We start from the raw sequence: 19,202 nt of genomic DNA on the forward strand, positions 1-19,202 counted from the left end.
TTTCTATCTTTTCTTGAGCTGGTTTCATAACATTTGGTATCAGAGCTTTGGATTCTAGGGTTTCGCTGCTCCAAAAAGGTCATCGTGGACTTTTCGCTATAACTTTTTTTCTGTGACGTTTCAGAAGTAAAAAAAAAAACCCATTTGAGAAGAAATCGCGCTGAACCTTGGGTCCAAATTTCAGATCTTTTCACGTGATATTTGTCGAGATATGATCTGAGGAAGTTGGTCTTTTTGCAGACTCCTGAATTACATTCAAAACAGGTGACCTGGGGAAAATCGTCATAACTTTCTCTCTGGGGATCGGATTGAAATTTCGTAAGAAGGTACAGAAAGAGGACGGACTGTAGTTTCTTGTATGTGTGTTTCAGATTCAAAGGTTGAAACAGTGACTCGTGGCACGTCGTACAAGTTCGCTCTACTGAACCAGTCTAAAAGCAAGTCACTGTGGGAGATTTCACATAACTCTTCCTTGGAGAATCCAATTTGGCTCAGACTTGTGGCATTGGAAAGAGGACGCAGAAGGCTACTACAGGTAGCAATTTTAGAACTGGATGATCTGAAATTACAGAGATACATCAGATTCAATATCAGGCTTCTATAAAGTGAAAAAAGGTGTGTAGTTTTTTTTAAATTTTTATGTAAGCTTGGTTTAACGGAATTCAAAGGGCATAGTAAAGCATTATTATCGGTAACTGATGCCCCGAGGAAAGAAAATGCAAACACCTAGTAAGGAACCTGAAAGCTCTAGCATGACTCATGAAGAAGAGGAAGAAATGCTACATGATATATCAAAATTACAAGAACAAGTGCAACAAATGTCACGCTCACAAAAGCTAACAGAAGCTAAGATAAGTGGCGTGGAATCTAAGATAAATGGCGTGGAATCTAAGATAAAGGGCATGGAAGCTAAGATGGAGGATTCGATGGTAAATTTGAAGATAGATTTGAAGACAGACATGGAAGAATTGAAGAACTTGCTACAAGAAAGGGTCACTAATGGTGAAAAGGAAACTCATGATGAGAACAAAAGAAATGTTAATCATGATTCCATAGACTCTAATGTTGGATCGAAGACTCACCATGTTCCAAAAATCGATATGAGGAAGTTTGATGGCAAGGATCCCGCCACATGGATATTACAGATGGAGCAATTCTTCGATCTCAATAATGTGCAAAACACACAAAAGGTACGTATGGCAACTTTATATTTGGAACCAAATCAGTTTGTATGGTATCAATGGCTTTGTTCTCGTAAACAATTTATCACTTGGGCAATTTTTACGGAAGAATTGATAGCACATTATGAGGATACAAAAAGCAACACTTTTTTTAGCCAATTGATAAGTCTCAAACAAAAGGGTTCAATAATGGAGCACATTGAGGAGTTCCAAAAATTGAACATAAGGGTAAAAGATATTCCAGAGGAGCATAGGATTGATGTGTTCATAGGGTCTTTAAAGGATAATATCCAACATGATGTGCGCCTTTGGGAACCTGATTCATTAGAGAAGGCATTCAGGTTAGCAAGAAAAATGGAAAGCAAAATTATGGCAACTAGGAAGCATACCATTCACAACTATAAAGACGGAAGTGTTGTTGCCCATAGTCTTCCACAACCTACAAGGTTGACACCACAACAATTGGAAGAAAAAAGAGCAAAAGGGCTTTGTTACAATTGTGATAGCAAATACACAAAAGGTCATAAGTGTGCTGAGAAGAAATTATTCTACATAGATTGTGAAGAGGAAGAAGAAAAGGAGCAAGAAAGGTCAAAAGAAGAGGATATATTCCAGGAACAAAGCCTAGATGAAGAACAAATAAATCCGACCATATCTTGTAATGCATTGGCGGGAATTACCACTCCTCAAACCATCAAGATAGAAGGACAAATCAAGAAGAAAAAGGTAATAGTGTTGATTGATTCAGGAAGCACCCACAATTTTATTCATTGTAGGGTAGCAAAAGAATTGAATTGCTTCCTATATCCAGCACCAGAGTGTCAAGTGATGATTGCAAATGGAGGAACAATAAATTGTTCTGGAAAGTGCCATAATATCAAGCTATCCATGGGAGAATATGTATTGACTAGCCCAATGCTTTCCATTCCAATGGGAGGTGCTGATGTTGTACTAGGAGTCCAATGGCTACAATCCTTGGGTACAATAGCTTTTAATTTTCAAGAACTTTTCATGAAATTTTCTGTGGAAGGAAAGGAAGTTGAATTAAGGGGTATTGCAGGGAAACCAGGAAAGATAATCAGCTCTAATGGCATGACAAAGCTTCTAAAAAAGGAGCAAAGAGGTGTAATTGCACAATTATGTTCGCTAGATGTTTCCACATTGGAATCATCTATTTCTCCAGATCTCCAAAAAGTCCTGGACAATCATTCCAAGGTATTTGAGACTCCCAAAGGTCTCCCACCTATGCGTGATCATGATCATGCTATTCATCTGATTCCAGGAAGTGTTCCTCCAAACATCAGGCCGTACAGATATCCCTATGTCCAAAAAAGTGAAATTGAACGTATGGTTGCAGAAATGCTAGAGGCTGGTATAATTCAACCGAGTCAAAGTTCTTTCTCAGCTCCAGTAGTATTGGTGCACAAGAAGGATGGATCATGGCGCATGTGTCCAGATTATAGGGAGCTCAACAAGCTCACTATTAAAGATAAGTTCCCCATTCCTGTCATTGATGAATTACTGGATGAATTGCATGGATCAATTTACTTCACCAAGTTGGATCTTCGTTCGGGATATCATCAAATCAGAATGAAGATTGAAGACATTCCGAAAACGGCATTTAGAACTCATGAGGGTCATTATGAATTTTTGGTCATGCCTTTTGGCCTTACCAATGCACCTTCAACATTTCAAGGTTTGATGAATTCAATTTTCAAACCATTCCTTAGAAAATTTGTGTTAGTATTTTTTGATGATATACTAATCTACAGCAAGTCTTGGAAGGATCATGTTGAACATGTTGACAGGGTGCTACAACTATTGGAGGAGAAACAATTATATGCAAAAAGATCCAAATGTTTCTTTGGAGTCCAGGAGGTGGAATATTTGGGTCATATTGTATCTCATGGAGTTAAGGTAGACCCTAGCAAAATTAAAGCCATTAAGGAATGGAAAATCCCCACATCCATAAAGCATCTGCGAGGATTTCTTGGGTTGACAGGGTATTATCGCAAGTTTGTTAAGAATTATGGGAGAATAGCAGCACCTCTAACAACATTATTGAAGAAAGATTCATTTTCATGGACTCCGGAAGCAACAAAGGCCTTTGAACATCTTAAAGAGGCAATGTGCCAAGCACCGGTCTTAGCTACACCGGACTTCACAAAAACCTTTATTGTGGAATGTGATGCTTCAGGAAATGGAATTGGTGCTGTTCTAATGCAAGATGAAAGACCCATTGCTTTTGAAAGTCGTCCAATCAAGGGAAAGTTTTTAAGCAAAGCTATTTATGAGAAGGAAATGTTGGCAATACTCCATGCACTTAAGAAATGGCGACCCTACCTAATGGGAAGACACTTCAAGGTAAAAACGGATCATGATAGCCTTAAATACTTTTTAGAACAAAGATTATCCTCTGAAGAGCAACAAAAGTGGGTCACAAAGATGTTGGGTTATGACTTTGAAATCATCTACAAAAAAGGGAAGCAAAATGTGGTGGCAGATGCACTCTCAAGAAAGGATGAGGATGTGGAAGCATTGTTGTGTGCCATTTCTATTATCCAACCAGATTGGATAAACGAAGCAAGGGAGGAATGGAAGAATGACGAAGAAGTGTGGGCACTTATTCGAAAGCTACAACAAGATTCCAGTACTTCTGATACATTTAGCTGGCAAAATGATTCGTTATGGTACAAAGATCGCTTATACCTCTGTAAGAATTCCCAGCTAAAACAAAAGATTCTTATGGAATTGCACACTTCTCCCTTAGGAGGGCACTCAGGATTTTTAAAAACTTACCACAGGGTTAAGAAGGAATTTTTTTGGGATGGCCTTAAATCAGATATTCAAAAGTTTGTGGCGGAATGTTTGGTTTGCCAACAAAATAAAGTTGAAACAATTAAGACACCGGGTCTATTACAACCTTTATCCATTCCAAGCCAACGTTGGGAGGAGGTTTCAATGGATTTTATCACAGGTTTACCCAAGTCTGAGGGAAAGAGTGTCATCATGGTGGTAGTTGACAGACTTACCAAGTATGCACACTTTTGTGCATTATCACATCCATTTAAAGCCAGTACAGTTTCTACTGCATTTATGGAAACAGTTCAAAAGCTACATGGAAACCCAAAGATTATTGTAAGTGACAGAGATCCCATTTTCACTGGAAATTTTTGGACAGAATTATTTTCTTGTCTTGGTACTCAGTTAGCTCATAGCTCATCTTATCATCCTCAATCTGATGGGCAAACTGAGATAGTAAACAAATGTTTGGAAGGATATCTTCGTTGCTTTGTATCTGATAAACAGACACAATGGGTCAAATGGTTGCCTCTGGCTGAATGGTGGTATAACACTTCCTTCCATACAGCAACAAAAATGACCCCATTTATGGCACTTTATGGGTATCAACCACCATCCATCACATCATATTTAAGAGAAAATTCTAAGGTTCAGGCAGTGGAACATCACATCGAACATCAACAACAAGTCCTCCAACTCTTAAAGGATAACCTCGTGTTGGCACAAAATAGAATGAAACAACAGGCAGATCAACATCGCAGTGAAAGAAGTTTTGATGTAGGTGATTGGGTATTCCTACGGCTACAACCATATAAGCAAATGTCCCTAAAGCAAGCTAAGAAGGATAATAAATTATCACCAAAGTATTATGGTCCGTACAAGGTGTTGCAAAAGATTGGTACTATGGCATACAAATTGGAGCTTCCTGCAGCTTCTCGATTGCACCCAGTTTTCCATGTTTCATGTTTAAAGAAGGTTATAGGCGACAAGCTCCCAGTTCAAACAATATTGCCAGAACTTGACGAGGAAGGAAAAATTATATTGGAACCGGAAGCAGTCACAGAAACAAGAACTCGACAGCTACGAAATCGATCAATTTCAGAGTATCTTATCAAGTGGAAGAACTTATCCGCTGAAGATTCCACATGGGAGGATGAGAATTTTATGCAGAAGTATCCAGAACTACTCAAGCGTTGAGGACAACACTTTTTTGAAGGAGAGGGGCATGTTGGGTCCCTATAATACTAGTGATTACCCCATTACTATTGTAGTTATACCCCTTATTTATATTGTTGTGCCCCTATTACCCCCATATTGTTATTTCTGTGCCCCATAGAATCCCTCTATTGTTATTTTTGTGGCTTTATATTATTATTGTTAGGTCGGCTGGATTATATTGTGACTCCTTAGACTCCTATATATTGAAAGGAGGTTTTGTCATTTGTATCATCCAAGAATTGTTCATTTATGTAATGTAAAGGAGGTTGCCCCCTCGAAGAGGCTGAATTCTAAGGCGTTGATCTATCTCTTCTATCTTTTCTTGAGCTGGTTTCATAACAAGGAGTTTATGCAACAGTATATGGTACAAGTCTATGATTGAAAGGAAGGTGGTTTGAACAAGATAACATTTTCATTATAGGTTCATGGGGAGAAAAATAGTTGAAGGATTACAGGTAACCAAGAACAAGGCAAGATTAGTCTGCAAAGGATATGCATAAGTTGAAGGAATCAATTTTGAAGAAACATTTTCTCCCGTTGCTAGAATGGAAGCTATCATGATGTTCCTGGCTTATTCTTGCTCGAGAAAAATCAAGCTCTACCAAATGGATGTTAAGTTAGCTTTTCTAAATGGTTAATTGTAGGAAGAAGTTTACATTGAAAAACCTGAACATTTTCTTCCCTCTGACAAACAAGACTATGTCTACAGATTAAAAAAGGATCTATATGTCTCAAGAAAGCTCCTAGGGCTTGGTATGCTAGTCTTAATAGATATCTACATCAACATGGATTCAAGAATGGTAGTGTTGACATCAATCTTTATGTGAAAGTGGATCGAGATAACCTAAGAATTATCAAATTATATGTGGATGATATAATGTTTGGAAATAGTGATGATAGATTAAGTAAAGAATTTGCAACAAAAATGCAAAGTGAGTTTGAAATGTCTATGATTGGTGAACTGACATACTTTTTAGGGCTTTAGGTTTCTCAGCAGGATAAAGGAATATTCATATATCAAACTAAGTACATCAAAGAAATGTTCAAGAAATTCCAGATGGAAGATTGAAAACCAGTCCATAACCTCATGGCAATATGTTGCAAGTTAAGCTTAGAAAATTTGTCAAAGGATGTGGACCAAAGGTTGTATAGATCCATGACTGGTAGTATCTTATATGTGATAGCCTCCCTGCCTGATGTGATATAGGTAGTTGGACAAGTAACAATATTCGAAGAAGCACCAAAACAATCTCATATTATTTCCATCAAAATAATTATTCGGTATTTTAAGGGCACAGCAGAATATGGTCTATGGTATCCCAAAGGAAATGTTCTGGTCATCCAAGCTTATATAGATGCAGATTGGATAGTAAGTGTTGATGATCGTAAGAGTACCAGTGGAGCAGCATTCTATCAAGGTGGTTGTCTTATTTCATGGTTAAGTAAAAATTAGTTTTCAATCTTGTTATCCATAGTAGAAGTAGAATATGCCATGGAAGTAGCTTGTTATACTCAAGTTCTTTGGATGAAGTAAACTTTGCAAGATCTTCAAGTCATTTTCGATGAGCCTATTCTTGTCTTTTGCTATAACACGAGCACCATCAGTATCTCCAAGAATCCTGTGATTCATTCCAAAACTAAGCACATTTCGATTAAATATCATTTCAATATAGAGAAAGTCACCAAGAAGAATATCAAGCTTGATTATGTTGGCATAAAGGAACAAATTGCTAAAACACTTACTAAACAATTAACTCGTGAAACATTTGTGTATCTTCACCAAAAGCTTTGGATTCTCCCAAGTTTTCATTAGACTCTTTCTCTTATATACTCAAGTAGAAAGTGGGAGGTGTGTACAGGTCTGCAGGATGGATTTTTTGCAGGGGGAATTACCCTTTTCCATTCATGACAAAGGGGGAGATTGTTGATTGGTGGTTGCCATTGATGTTAGCCCAAGCAGCACAAGGGGATACCCTGATATTGCATGAGAATTTTGACTTGAAAATTTACTCTATTCTAAGTCAAGGATCCTTTAGATGGATTATATGCGTCAATATGTTTCCGTTGATATATGGCATGCCAAGTAATTCTTCATGGTTTGAGAGATATTCATGCTTGAAGTTAGTAACCCCAGTTAGTGGCCTAAAACACTATGTGGTTGTGGCATGGCCCTCATAATTGGTTGTGGTCATCAAATAGTAAATAATTAATAATAATAAAAAAAAATCTCTTAAAATCCCTCCAATGTTCACTTGTTGAGGACCCTCTCAACTCAAGACATTCATAAAAATAATTACCCTTATATCCTCCTCTAGTAGGGATTTTGTCAATGTTCAACAACTAAATATCTTTGGGAAAAGATTCATAATCTCTATTGAACAAAGAAATCAGGTCAAGATGTTATTCAAAATTCAAATACTTCTAATTATGATGAAGAAATGGGAGAAATGTGTAAAAGAGAGTTTGAAAATCAAGTGATCAAGGTGATAAAGGAAGTCAAAAGTCAAAAGGAAAAGACAAGAATTTTGGAAGAATAATTGAAGACAACAAAAGAACTCATCAAATAAAATGAAGAGTCTAAGAAGATGATTAGTAGTCTTAGAAATCAATTGGATGAAATCAAGAATACAGTGACATGAGACCTCAAGAGAGAAATCCAGTAGAAGCAACAAGAACTGGACACAACGTTTGTAGAGATTAGTAGGATCACATAACAAATGTAGGAAGCAAAAATTGAAAGGAAGGAATCTAATCAAAGATACATATCCACTATTGACCAAAAGAAAAAGGAATTAGAAACATATTAAGTATAAATAACGAGGGTCAGTATTCAAAATCAGAAGTCAAAGGAACAGATACATGTTCTCAATAGAGAACTAGAGAAGACCACTCTTCTCAAGCTACAGGTTGACGAGGAAGAAAAAAGAAGATATTGAAATTATGGTTTCAATAAGATATTGCTCAAAAGAAAGAAGAACTTGATGCAACCCGTGATGAGATCAAAGTGTCAAGGGTTCACAAAAAGAACACTTGCAAGATAAGACAGATGAAGAAGAAAAAAAGAAGGTAATTAAAGATCGTAAAGATCCGGTTGATGAAGGTACAAGCTCCACATATTCGTAGGATGATTCTAAGAAGGAAGTTGATCAAAGTGAAAAGCCAAAGAAGAATGTTGCAACTCTAAAGAACAAGACAAAATAAATCAAGAACAAAGGACCACAACAAACTACAACACCACCTCCAAAGAAGAATGAAAAATCTTCTAGGTGTGCTCGTTTGTTTAATGGTTATTGTTTTTCATGTGTTAACTATGGACTTATGGCCAAGGATTGTAAATTTATTGATAGGAACAACTGTCAAGGACCACCACACCCGAATGAACCATTCAGGTGTGCACATTTATTTAATGGTTATTTCTTTTTATTTGGTAACTATGGACATATGGCTATATTTTTGGAGACATGATCCGAGAAAGTTCAGGTTTTTACAGGCTCCTGAATTCCATGTCAAATAGAAGCAAGTTTGCAAGATCACGAGACAGGTTGGATGATGATTTAGTCAAACAACAATACATGCTATATGGGTCAAACATTGAATTTTTAAAATTCCATAACCATGGCAATAGCGCCCATGGTTGCAGATATGAGATGGAATCACCTATGGACAACATTGAATGCTTCAAGTGTAATAACTATGGGCACATGGATCGAGATTACAAGAATAAGAAGGTATGGAAAGGGAAATAGGTACAAGAAGACAAAACAGGTAACAATGTTTCAACAATTATGCTTTCAAAATTTGTAAAAGAAAAAGGTCATGAGGAATTAGTAGTTACTTCAGATAATGACTCAAGTCCAGATGACCCATTAGCTGACTCACTATTTTGAACAATCTAGCTTGTTGACTCCTTAAAGTTTGTAGAGGAGTCTATACAATAGTATATGGCACAAGTCTATTATTGATAGGAAGGTAGTTTGAACAAGATAGCAATTTCATTATAGGTTCATGGGGAGAAAAATAGTTGAAGGATTACAGGTTACCAGGAACAAGGAAAGATTAGTCTGCAAAGGATATGCACAAGTTTAAGGAATCGATTTGGAAGAAACATTTTCTCTTGTTGCCAGAATGGAAGCTATCGGGATGTTTCTCACTTATTTTTGCTCGAGAAAAATCAAGGTCTACCAAATGGATGTGAAGTTAGCATTTCTAAATGGTGAATTGTAGGAAGAAGTTTACATTTAACAACTTAAAGGTTTTATTCCCTTTGACAAACAAGACTATGTCTATAGATTAAAAAGGGATCTATATGGTCTCAAGCAAGCTCCCAGGGCTTGGTATGCTCATCTTGATGGATATTTACATTAACATGGATTCAACAAGGAAGTGTTGACATCAATCTTTATGTGAAAGTGGATCTAGATAACCTAAGAATTATCAAAGTATATGTGGATGATATAATCTTTGGAAATAGTGATGATAGATTAAGTGAATAATTTGCCACAAAAATGCAAAGTGAGTTTGAAATGTCTATGATTGGTGAACTGACATGATTTTTAGGGCTTTAGATTTCTCAACAGGATAAAGGAATATTCATATATCAAACCAAATACATGAAAGAAATGCTCAAGAAATTCCAGATGGAAGATTGCAAACGAGTCCTTACCCTCATGGCAACATGTTGCAAGTTAAGCTTAGAAAATTTGACAAAATATGTGGACCAAAGGTTGTATAGATCCATGATTGATAGTCTCTTATCTGTGATAGCCTCCCTACCTGATGTGATGTAGTTAGTTGGACAAGTAACAATATTCGAAGAAGAACCAAAACAATCTCATATTATTTCCATCAAAGTAATTCTTCGGTATCCTAAGGGCACAACGGAATATGGTCTATGGTATCCCAAAGGAAATGATCTATTCATCAAAGATTATACAGATGTACATTGGGTAGTAAGTGTTGATGATCGTAAGAGTACAAGTGGAGCAGCATTCTATCTAGGTCGTTGTCTTGTTTCATGGTTAAGTAAAAAGTAGTCTTCAATCTTGTTATCCATAATAGAAGCAGAATATGTCGTGGCAGTAGTTTGTTGTACTCAAGTTCTTTGGATGAAGTAAACTTTGTAAGATCTTCAAGTCATTGTCAATGAGCTATTGGAAATAATACTGAGAGGGGAGATCAATAATTTAATTTTCAAAACTGATTTTTATATGCTACTTCAGCTTAATGAACAAGCGTGTATACGCAATTGTACTTAATGCAACCAGCGTATATGCATAGATATTTTGATTTACCCAAATTATCATGCATTGAACTTTAACCAGTATATCAGGAATTCATTAGACAGTGCAGTGAAAAAAGAATAAAGCATCACACACAAGTAACACACATGGACGCCAGGGTATAAGGTGGAGACCCAATGTGAGTGAAAACCACCTACTGCAATCGTCTTTGTCTTCTTTTAATAATAAGATAATTATGTTTACAATTTTTGTACTGGTGCAGTATTATACCAGTACACAGGATTTTACTTGCAGAAGGCCACAACCTTCTCTCATTCTCCAGCTTCTACTGGAAGAGAGCTACAACCCCCTAGCTCTTGTACTAGCTGATATGTTTACTAGTACGTAGGTGCCCGCCTACAGAAGGCTACAACCTTCTCTTTTATTCCAGGGATCACGTTTCATAAACTCTAGACTGGATCCATCCACAACATCAATCTTCAAATATATCTACATCAACAAATATCCTTTTGAGCCAACCACAACCGAATCAATCAATCACTCCATCAGTCTGATCATTCAAAATGCTATCACCAAAATAGACTAACCAAAACCCAAGCCAAAACCCAGAACACTGCAACAGCAAATAGAAGCAACTAAAACCTATTTTATAAGGTATACGCTACTTGCATGTGTCGAACCTACATGCATACGTGCTTTCCTCAAGGTGAACCAGTGTACAGATCTGCAAATCAAATTTATGATGTATACGCTACTTTGATATGCAGAACCAGCATGTATACGCTCCTTTTCTAAAGTGAACTTGTGTATAGATCTGTAAATGATGATTTAAACATTACAGCTATTCTAGACTTCAGTCATACCCAGATCATCATATTTACAGATTACAACATGTGCCAGTTATTCGAATACATGATCAAACCACATAAAGATAATTCACTTCAAGCCTTGAGATCCTGATACATCATTAGATCTTATCCTTCATCAAATGCTAACCTTCATCCTTGGTTCAAATGAAGCACAACACCATAAGCCAATATCCTACATATTATATCTCACACTTCATCAGATATTTGATACTTGCACAACTTGGCCTAACGATCTTCTCCTCCTTATATAGTTTGTAGGCCTTTCTCAATACCATGGACCAAAACCACTTAGGACAAATACCTTGAACCAAATACCTACGATCAATACCTTGGACTAGATACCTTGGACCAATACCAGGGATCAAAATACCATGGACCAAATACTTTGGACCAAAAATTTAGTTTTCCAAGGTATACATGCTTTTCCTTCTGTGAAAGTGTGTGTGTATGTATACATGACTTCTATATAGTGAACCTGTGTGTATATGCAACTTGGTCAATGGTGAACCTGCATATACCTCTCTTTCTTCATTATATGAAGACTGATCTATACTATGATCTTTTGTCTGAGTGAGTTGCCTTTTGAACTGATTCCTTGAATCCGCCTTGCATTTCATCAAATTTGTAAACACTACTGTCATGCATTCTGTCACTTCTGATATCTCTTCTGTAGATTCATCTAATTACCATATATAATCGAGTTGTTCTACTACAAGTGGGTTGCTATCAAGTACAACACATACATCATAATGCCAATAATCTCCCCCTTTGGACTTGATGGCAACAACCACACAAAGTCGCTCTGCCCCTTTGACATCAAGGGCAAAGGATCATGCTCCCCCTAAGTGCATGCTAAATTCTATGATATGTTGAAGAGTGCTGATTGAGCTCCCATGATCGAGTCAATGCTCCCCCTGACCATAAGTAAAGTCTACAAAAGGATGTTCTAAAAGAAGTACATGACTCTATACATACATCAAAAATGGCCTTCCTATCACCAATGTCTCATACATACATCCATCTACCAACCAAGTGGCGATATAGCAAATTTTACTCATCCACCCAACCAAGTGGGGATATATCAATTGTTTATACATGTCAAAAACAGGAAACATTGCATCATTCATCTCATGCATAGCAGGGTTAAAAATTAGGTATTTTCATGACTGTTAAATTAAAAGATATACATGACATATATAACAAAGACAAAATATCTTAAACAAGACCATGATAGTCATCAACAACTATCATATGATCTGCACCATCAGCAACATTTGTCAACAACATCCAGATCAACAACTTGTATATGTCCATCACTAGTTCCCAAAATATCATCAACCATGTTCTCCCCTTGAACCTGTTCCACCTATTCACTATCAGATCTGATCATTGCATATGTTAGTAAGAGATATCGAAGCATCATCATAAATCAAATATACATCAAGTTATCAACAATTTTATGAGGCGCAATATATTTCCACATGTTATCAGCAAATTGAAACCATCATCGAATAGAGTAGATAATTGAAAAAACCATAGCAGACCCCTTTTTCCTGAGTCTGGCCCACTGCTTTTCTTTAAACCAACATATACACAATTGTGCCCATAGAAACCTGCGTATCAACACGACTACACTTTATGAAACTTGCATATAACTACCTTTCTCTAAATAAAATAGGTTTTAGCAGTAGGATGATGTAGCAACTACTCCTAGCTTTTGCCTGAGATATTAAAATGTCTCTCGTGGTAGTGGTTTAGTGAATATATCAACGACCTATTATTCGGAGGGAACATACTCCAATTTTTCCTTTTGTTCAAGCACTTGTTCACGTAGGAAATGATATTTGATGGGTATGTGCTTGGTCTTGGAGTGCATGAATGGATTATTTGAAATACTGATGGCACTTGTATTATAACATAGAATGGAGATGGGTGGAGTACATGCGATCTGAATTCCTTGCAAGGTTTGCATCATCCAAAGTAGTTGTGTACAGAAAGATGCAGCAGCCATGTATTTTGCTTCAGCTGTAGATAATGCAATTGAAACTTGTTTCTTGTTGAACCAAGACACCAACCTGGAACCCATATAGAATGCACCACCACTAGTGCTTTTTCTAACATCAACACTTCCTGCCCAATTTTCATCTGTATATGCATGAAGTGTAAGATCTGTATCTCTAGGATACCATAAACCAAAGTTCTATGTGCCTTGAAGATATTTGAAGATTGTTTTGACTGCCTGAAGGTGTGATTCCTTTGGATTTTCTTGGAATCTTCCAACAATTCCCACTACATGCATGATGTCTGGTTGGGTACCTATTAGATAAAGTAGACTGCCAATCATGGATCTATAAGTTGGTTGATGTACTGTTGCTGATTCATTATTTGAGCTAAGACTACATCCTTTTACCATTGGGGTACATACTAGTTTAGAATCTTCCACATCATACTTTTTCAGGATCTGTTTGAGATATTTGGTTTGTGAGAGAAAAATACCATCTTTATTTTGTTGAACTTGTAGACCAAGAAAATAAGTAAGCTCACTAAGCAAGGACATTTCAAATTCTTGCTTCAAAACTGAAGCAAATTTCTGACTCATGGATTCTTCATTGCTACCAAAAATAATATCATCAACATACACAACAATTATTAACAATTTACCAGTGTCCATCTTTGTATATTGATTTCTATCTATTAACCCCTTTGAAAAACCCTGTTGGTGGGGATATTTGTCAAGAGGGTAATTCCATGCCCTTGGAGCCTATTTTAGACCATAGAGAGATTTTCTGAGTTTGCATACAAGTTTTGCATCATTTCTAAGAATGAATCCTTTTGGTTGTTCAATATAGACTTTTTCTTCTAAGTCTCCATTATGAAAGGCATATTTCACATCCATTTTGTATACTTTGAATTTTTGAAAACTAAAAGAGCAAGAAACATTCTTATGGCTTCAAGTCTAGCAACAGGTGCAAAAGTTTCTTCAAAATCTATACCTTCTTGTTGAGCATATCCTTTACAAACAAGTCTGGCCTTGTTTCTAATAACTTCTCCATTTTCGTTCAGCTTGTTTTTGAATATCCATTTAGTTCCTATGATATTCTTACCATGAGGTCTAGGAACTAATTCCCAAGTATTATTCTTTTCAATTTGCTCAAGTTCTTCATTCATGGCCTTGACCCAACATTCATCTTTGCATGCTTCATTTACATTTTGAGGTTCAGTGGAAGATAGTAATGCTAGATAGCTTGAAGCTTCGGCAATGGTTCTTCTAGTATGCACACCTGCCCCTTTTTCTCGTAAAATTTTAGTTTCTAGATGATTTTTCTGAACATACTTGGATGGAGTCTTTTCTTCTAGAATTTTCTCTTCTTTTGGTGCTTCATTGGTTTCTTCTTCAGAATCAGTGTGATTTGATGTGGGAAAATGATCCTCATCTTCTTCATTGTCATAATCCTCAGTTTTTATCTGTTTTGAATTTTTTCATGCTTCATCAACCACAACATCAATACTTTCAATAATTTTCCCAAGCCTTTTATTGTAACATTTATATCCTTTACTTCATGAAGAGTAGACAAGAACAATACCTTCATCTGCTCTGGGTTCAAACTTACCAAGTTTTTCATCAGTCCTTTTTATGTAACATTTTCTTCCAAAAACTTTGAAGTATTTTATAGTAGGAGTCTTACCATAGCAACGTTCATGTGGAGTTTGAGTGTTGTTTACCTGAATATTTTCTTGGTTGAGAATATTGATGACGGCGAATGCAGCTTCACCCCAGAAGGTTCTAGGAGTTTTAGATTCATCTAGCATAGCACAAGCCATTTGTTGAACAGTTCTGTTCATCCTTTCTACCACTCCATTTTGTTGAGGAGTCCTTACGGTGGAGAACTACCTTTTTATTCCATGTTGTTCAAAAAAGTCAAAGAATTCATCCAAGGTAAATTCCCCTCCTCGATCAGATCTGAGGCATTTGATTTTGTGATCTGATTCATTTTCAACCAAAGCTTTGAAGGCTTTTAACTTTTCAAATGCTTCATCTTTATGCTTTAGAATACCTATCCAACACATTCTGGAAAAATCATCAATGAATAATATAAAGTATTCTTTTCCATGAGGTGGCTTTTCCCTTGATGGTCCACATAAATCAGTATGAACAAGTTCAAGAGGCTAACTAGTTGACCCTTCCTTTTCGATGAAGTGAGATCTTGTTTGCTTACTGAATTGACATTATTTGCATATAGTATTTTCAGGAATGTTGATATCTCGAAGATCACGAACAACCTGGAATCTACATGCTTTTCTTATTTGAGAAAAGCTTAGATGTCCCAATCTTCTGTGCCATAGCCATTTTTCATCATTTTTGCTTAGATAGCACTGTTGTTGTCATCCCTTGAGTATGTGTAGGTTGTTTGGAGTTCTTGTCCCTTTGATTATGGTTTCTCCTGTATCAAGCTCACAAACAACACATCCATTTGATCGAAACACCACTTCATTTCCTTCATCACGCATTTGACTCACACTCAATAGGTTATGATTTAAGCCATCAACATACATAACATTCCCAGCTTTAACCTTTTCTTTCAAGAAAATAGAGCCTTTACCTTTTATGACATCAGGAGTGTCATTTTCAAATGAGACACTCTTTTCCTTTTCTAAGGCATTATATGAGTGTAGTTTTTCTTTGTCACCTGTCATGTCTTTTGAGCATCCACTGTCGATGCACCACTGGTTTTCTTGTCCTTATGCATACAAGGCTATACCACATATTTCTATTTGTGGTTGTTTCTTTCTCCATATTTTGGGATTTAATGGAGTTTGCTCCTTTTGAGCTATTTTCCAAAATTTACTCCTGCATTCAGATTCTTCATGGCAAAAGTTGTTACAGATTGAGCATTCTATTTCATTTTCAAGAAGAGAAAAGTTATTATAGGAACTTTTCTTGATCCTGTCACATTCCTTTGATTTTGTGCTTCTCTAGTCATGATAGTTTTGTAAGAAACAAATTGAGCAGCTTTGTGTGCAAAATTATGACATGAGAAATATTGATGATTAATTAAGTTCCTGTGATTATCGAATCTACTAACCAGTTGATTGTAGTTTCTATTGATATTTATCTTTGAAGAAAATTGAGTATGATTTACCTGAGGTTGACTGTTGCTTTTGTTCATCCTTGAAGTAAATTGAGCCTGATTCACCTGGTGATCTTCTTTATAACTTTGCTGACGATTGTCAAATTGTTCACTGCTCTTTGCTGCATCAAGATAGCTTTTAGTGGAGGTTGACAACATCTGTGATTGAGATGTTTCTTCAGTATATCCAAGACCTGTCTTTATCATAGGAGAGCGCCACACTTTGATAATTTCATTTAAGTTTTTTGATCCTTTAGAAAATCTAATATTGAGAGCTTTTGTTTTCTCAAGATCCTTTCTTAGACCAACAATTTCACATTCTAGCTTTTCATTGTGTTTTTCTCTTTCAGCAAGTTGGTATGTCAAGGTATCTATAATCACATTCTTTTCTTCTAAATAGATTTTGAGTTTAAAGATTTATTCATAAAGATCATATTCATCTAAAGCATCCAAGAAATCATCATCTTCATAAGCCATCAGAAGTCTATAGTCATTGCTATTTTCATCTTCATCACTATTTCATAAACCATCACTATCTTCATAAGTATAGTAGCTCTTTTTCCTTACACTTTATTTTCTATTCCATTTTTCAGATTCCTTCCATTCATCATATTTATCTTTATGAGGACATTTGGTAGCATAATGACCGATTCTACCATAGGAAAAACATTTGAAAGGTATTTTACCTCTTAATCTTCCGGAACCCCGTTGAAGCTTCTTGACAAAGTTTGCTTCCACTTCTTCTTCTAAAATATGTCCTGATTCATTGAGTTCTTCTTTTCATTTTGCTAAAGCTTTAAATGTGGCTTCTCTCATATCTGATGGACCTCCTTTTCTCATCTCAAAGGAAGTTAAGATTCTATGAAGCTGTGTCATAGTGATAGTCTATAGATCCTGCTTTTCTTCTATGGCAAATACTTTTGGTTCAAATTTAGCAGATAAGGATCTTAAAACATTTTCAACTAAGGTAACTTCCTTTATCTCTTCACCCAGATTCTTCATGCAATTAAAAATCTCATTTATACGTAAGAAGTAACTAGCTATACTCTCATCATTATGCATCTTGAGAGTTTCATATTGAATTCCGAGAGTTTGTAGTGTAGCACGTTTTACCTAAGAGTATCCTTCGTAGCTTAGAACAATTTTGTCCCATATTTCTTTGGTTGATTTGAGCTGCATAACTTTGACAAAATCTGATTGTGATAGACCTCCCAATAATGTATTGACAGCCTTGGTGTTGGTTTCATATTGCTTTTTACCTGCTATATCTGTAGGAATTGTTGATGGAAATGTTTATCCTCATTCCACAATTTCCCAGACATCTGTTCCAAGAGATTGAAGATAGTATGTGGTTCTTACCTTCCAATAAACAAATTTTCTCTGATCAAAGATTTGCAGTCTGATGGATCCCCCGCTTTCTTGATTACTCTTGATGATGGATCTTCCTTCAATTGATCAAGCTTCTTTTGAAGGACCTCCTCTAATACCAATGGTTGGACCTTCTCTTTTCTTCTAGGGACTAAGTTTCATAATTTTTCAGACTGGATCCATCAACAACATCAATATTCAAATATATCTGCATCAACCGATATCCTTTTGAGCCAACCACAACCGAATCAATCAATCACTCCATCAATCTGATCATTCAGAATGCTGTCACCAAAATATAGTAACCAGAACCCAAGCCAGAACCAAAAACACTGCAACATCAAACAAAAGCAACTAAAACATATTTTATAAGGTATATGCTACTTGCATGTGTTGAACCTATGTGCATACATGATTTCCTCAAGGTGAACCAACGTATAGATATGCAAATCAAATTTGTGATGTATATGCTACTTTGATATGCAGAACCAGCGTGTATACGCTCCTTTTCTAAAGTGAACCTATGTACAGATCTGTAAATGATGATTTAAATATTACAACTATTCCAAACTTCAGTGGTACCCAGATCATCATATTTACAGACTACAACATGCACTAGTTATTCAGATACATGATCAAACCACATAAGGATAATTCACTTCAAGCCTTGAGATCTTGATACATCATTAGATCTTATCCTTAATCAAATGCTAACATTCATCCTTGGTTCAGATCAAGCACAACACCATAAGCCAATAACCTGCATATTAGATCTCACACTTTGTCAGATATTCGATACTTGCACAACTTGGCCTAATGATCTTCTCCTCCTTATATAGTTTGTGGGCCTTTCTCAATACCATGGACCAAAACCGCTTAGGACCAATACCTTGGACCAAATACCTAGGGTCAATACCTCGGACCAGATACCTTGGACCAATACCAACGATCAAAATACCATGGACCAAATAATTTGACCAAAAATTTAGTTTTCGAAGGTATACGTGCTTTTCCTTCTGTGAAAGTGTGTGTGTGTACATATACGCAACTTGTATACAGTGAGCCTACATGTATATGCAGCTTGGTCAATGGTGAACCTACATATACCTCTCTTTCTTCATTCTCTGAAGACTGATCTATATTCTGATCCTTCATCTAAGTGAGTTGCCTTATGAACTAATTTCTTGAAGCTGCCCTGAATTTCATCACATTTGTAAACACTACTATCATGCATTCTGTCACATCTAATATCCCTTCTGTAGATTCATCTACTTACCATATACAAGCGAGTTGTTCTACTACAAGTGGGTTGCCATCAAGTACAACACATACATCATAATGCCAACATAAGCCTATTCCCGTCTTTTGCGATAACACGAGTACCATCAATATCTC

The sequence above is a fragment of the Pinus tabuliformis genome, chromosome 7 (genome assembly GCF_031772625.1).
Source record: "Pinus tabuliformis cultivar Carrire ecotype Pingquan chromosome 7, CPIR1, whole genome shotgun sequence".
NCBI lineage: Eukaryota > Viridiplantae > Streptophyta > Pinopsida > Pinales > Pinaceae > Pinus > Pinus tabuliformis.